Here is a 4,843-nt window from a genome sequence, read left to right as displayed (position 1 = left end):
AGCGCCCGCGCCCTCCCCCTCCCCGGCCCAATGGACCCGCCCGGCTAGGGACAGGGCCCAGCTCGCGGCAGCGCCACCTGACGGCCTGGAGCGGAGGCTGAGCGCACCAGCGACCCTCCCTCTGAGGAGCGAGGGGGAAGAGCAGGGAACGGGTCACTGGCACTGCCCGATGCGGGGCGGGCAGTGAGCCGGGCCTCCCCTGACCTGCCTTCCCCTCTCCCTCCCCCTCGCCCCTGTCCCACTGACCCCCTTTGCCCCGCCCCTGCCCCTGCCCCTTCCTGCTCCTCCTCCTCCCCCCACCCTCACTGCCCCCTTTGCCCCTGTCCCACCTTTAGAAGTCTAACACCTAACTGGAACAACACTAACATATAGGTGAGCTGGTCTAGTTTCCAGCTATGAATTTGTCAGTGCTCAGCGGATGCCTTGGCAAGAGCTGGCACCTGGTCTACCACTGTCACAGGTCTCTTCTGCCCTGCACCCTTCTCACCCGTGCAGCCTGAGCCTTCCCCTGCCCCGTGCCCCTCTCCATGCAGCCTCGGCCTCCACTTGCCCCTGTGTCCCCTCTTCCCCGTGCAGCCTGGGCCTCCTGCTGCCCTTGTACCCTCTCTGCCCTGTGAGACTGAAGCTCCCCCGCCCTGAGTCCCCTCCTCTCCATGCAGCCTGGACTTCCCCCATGCACTCTTAAGGCCTGGGATTCCCACTTTCCCAACAGCAGCCTGCCTTATGCCCCCCCCCCCCCCCCCCGAGGAACAGCCTAGCCTCTCCCTCCCCCATCTGCCCCCCACGTCAGCCTGGCCTCCCCCTCCCATCTGCCCGCCAGTGGCAACCCAGGCTGTCCATCTCCCTATCAGTCAGTCCTCTTTCAGCTTTTCCTAGCAGCCTCTATCTCTCCTCCATTTCCCTGTGGGGCTGGCCTTCCTGGCATGGCTGTCACAGAGGACGCATGTGTAATTCGCAGCAGTTTGGTGCTCAGACCAAGGCACTACCAGGCTCAAGTTGAGCACCAAGGGCTCCTTCCTACACACGTGGGCCAGGTGTGCTCACAGGGCTTATTTACATTGTGCAACATTACTACCATCAGACACAGTTGTGGAGGTTTGAGTGAGCTGACACAATGCTGACCATGTCAGCGTAGGCCAGGGCAAAGAGTGTGCAACATGGTATCAACTAGTCCTGGTTAAAACCTGGTCCCAGGGAACTCAGACATGTTGGGGGAGGGATGTGTATGTGGGACAAAGCTGCACTGAACAGGTGGTGGGCTGGCCGATGTACGATTATGTCTTGGCCTTACACATGCTATGGAGCACTTGCTTGAGCAAGGATTGACTACTCTTCTGATTATGTTTGGATTTAGGACCTGATTCAGTGAGGTGATTAATTCTAATGCCAGTTCAAATGTCTTTGTAATTTGACATTACATTACATCACAAATCAAAGAAATCAGCATATAGTTTTCTCATGTAGGGATGATACTTTAACGTCTGAGCGTTCAAAATCATAGACCACAAGCATTAAATTTTTCTGTCTTTATAAATAAGGTTACAGTTTTCAAAAATTAATAGAAAGGAAAAGCTGTGGGGTCAAAAACTCCATAAATCTTTTTTCAATTAAGATGGAAAAAAATATCTAAGTACACAGAGACTTATATTTGGATAACCTGGTAGCACAGAAAAATCTTGTGTTACATTAGGCCCTTTTACCTTTTCAGATGGGTGTTTGTTCTTTACTTTCATTTACTGCTTATTATATAGATCTATTTCCGTTGATTTTTGTCTGTGCAGGCGCTTATTTCTCAAGGCTGCCCATTGATGCTCCGTATCATTTCAGACATGCTGTTAGACTCCCAATCCAGAGACTTGAAATAACTGCCAGGAATGTGGCAACATCCACTTGTTTGTGGGAAAAGGAGGTGCACTGGTACATTTTACCAAACTTTTAATTAGTGCCACCTTCAGTTTGGCACCCATTGCCATATTTTGCAAAGATCACTTTCCCTTACAGCCTACTGCCTGCATGCTGATGTACAGTGGTCCTGTGTCCGACTGTCTTAGACTAGTATGAGAGCTTTGCTTGCACTGACTGATTCTTTCTCTTTCAGCCAGTAAGCACAGGACTAGCCAGAATAGTGATTTTTCTCAGTGTCCTGATTGATGTCACCCTGCTTCTTGTGAGCTTCTCAACTGCTGTAAATGAGCAGCCTTTCCAATGGTTTTGATACCATTCTTCATGTTTATTTATACCATGCTACCACTAACTATGCCCACTGCAGCCTATGCACGTGGGATAGGACTGTAAGTTGATCAATGGTACAGTGCAGCAAGAGCAACCCTCCTGTAGTGCAGCTTTGTGCATGTCTTTTCCTTTGCATTTTTGTGGGGCACTTTTATTTTATTTAAAAGGAATGATCTGGCCCTGTATTTGTCTCTGTCCTCTTGTCTCCCAGAATGAATAGAAATTGACAGGAATCACATAAATAAAGCACTGGAGATAGCACTTCAGATAAATTGATTCTAGTCATTTTCCATTGCTGCAGCCACTTCACCTCATCTAATGCTACTCAGAAACAATCAACCTGCATGCGGAACAGGCTGGAAGGAAAAAAATCACTTGAGATATTGGGGCTAGTGTGTCTCTTTTGTGTTTTTTAAAAGGATATAACAACATTGAAGGGGAAGCTTCCAAGAAGCACTTATAAAGCATCTATGCATGTTTAATCAGAAGGCAGTTGACCTGATAAACTTGTAGATAAGTGAAACTAATGCATTTATTATGCATCAGATTATAAATTCTCCTTTCCTACAAGATTATTTCAAGTAAATGTATTGCGAATTAGGATACCTCATAATTGGGCTTTGCAGAATTTGATATTTTAAAATAATTTTGACCTATAATATTGATATTTATTTTAAAGCACTTTTAAATATTTGTATCTTAAAATTTTTACAGTTGCACAAAATTATGGTGTTTATGCATTTTTTATTTTTATTAATTTAAATTTTCACAATGGCAGGAAAATTTTGGAGGGGAAGGGGGAAGTCAGTCAATTATTTAATGACAGCAGACACTGAGATTCAAAAAGTTAAAGCTTTATAACTGTTAAAACACAAATTGTCGACATCACATGTCAAAATTTAAAAAGGAAATAGCTTTAAATCAACAAATCATACCTGTTATTACTGTTCATTTACTCATAGTCCATTTGTAATAAGCCTAATTCAAAAGTCTAAATCACTGTATTTTGACTCTAATAAGTTCTCAGGCAGCATTTTTCTTTCGTTGCCTATCTCTAAATTTTGATGATTATTGATAGAAATATTTTTATTGGTTTGTGTGCATCCAGTGACATCAACATTTAGTGATAAAAATCAAAACCTTCCAAGCCTACTAATAATATAAACATCTCATTTTCATGAGGCTTCCCAAAGGGGTGGTGAAATATAGTCTGTTGCCAGCATTACAATACAAATGATATCAGGCAGGACACTAGGGTTGCTAAGTGTCCAGTTTTCAACTGGAAATTCTGATCTAAAAGGGGATCTGGCAGCGTCCAGTCAGATGTGCTGATCGGACACCAAAAGTCCGGTTACCGCAGTGCCGGGGTAGGCACCAGGTCATTAACCTGTCCCAGCCCCAGAGCGGAGGAGCCCAGCTGGGGGACAGTGGAGATGATCCAGCAAGCAAGGGGGGACTCTTGCGGGGAGAGATGGGGTCTTGGGTGTCCGGTTACCAGCAACTGGAAAAGTGGCAACCCTACAGGACACCCAGTCTAAAATAGCAGACAACATTGAATTGTCACATTTACAATCATAATGGCGAATACTTATGCAAATCTTAGGGCAGTAAAAGGAGTAGACTGTAAGCGCTTCATTGTTTTTGTGTATAGTGCTTAGACCCTGATTGGGGCTTCCTAAGTGCTACTGCAATGTTAATTAACCACAACAATAATTAATAATGCGTTTTTGCAGCACCATATTATCTTGTTTGGATCATGACAAATTGTACCACAGTGCCAGCTCTTAGAGAAATTGTAGCTTACAGGTCAAAAACATCAGCCCTTGTCTCTTAACCCTTCAAGCTTTAGAAAATCTGAGATTTTCAACATTGGAACTTGCTTGGTGTTAAAAAGAAACATCAAAGTTTCCAGCTGTACTGTTTTCTGATATGTGACTTTTTCATTCAGTGAATTGCACTTTTAAAACTTTTTATTGTTCCTGGCGCTTTATACACAGCACCATTCACCAGAGGATTTAAGTCACAAGCTGCTGTTGTCGCAAAACTAAGAGTGAAACTGTGATTCACTATATTTTAAAAATGGTAAAAATATGCAGCATTTAGGACAAAAAAATTTTTACAGAATTTTTTTATGCTTTCACTACTTCTTAATTAGATCTTCTGTTCTTGCTTTTGAGTATAAACTTATTTGTCTTTAAACTTGAACATGATACATACAGCTTTCCTTATCAAGTTTTAAAGCATTCTGTGATGTGGTCTAAATTACAAGTCCCCCCAGTGCTCAGCTGGCTTTAGATTTTTTCATGTATTAAACAAGACTAGAATTTCGTGCACCCTATGAGACTGGAGGGATTTTCTGTCTGTTTCTGTGGTGTATCTGTTGCCTGTCTCTCACGCACACATCTCCATCAAACAGCCAGCCAGCCCCCAGATTTGCATTCAGCCTCCAGTCAACTGTCTCCACCCACACTGCTCAGATTCCTGGCATGTGACTTGTGATATGAGTAGTGGTATTTATTTTTTCAACTATCTTGTTACTTAAAGGAGTTTTATTGTTATTTACATTTATCCTGAATGAAGCGCAGCTGTTATTCCCACCAGCTTTACCAAG

Source organism: Caretta caretta, chromosome 5 (assembly GCF_965140235.1).
Source record: "Caretta caretta isolate rCarCar2 chromosome 5, rCarCar1.hap1, whole genome shotgun sequence".
In the NCBI taxonomy this organism is placed as follows: Eukaryota; Metazoa; Chordata; order Testudines; family Cheloniidae; genus Caretta; species Caretta caretta.
Note: the sequence above shows the minus strand (reverse complement) of the source record.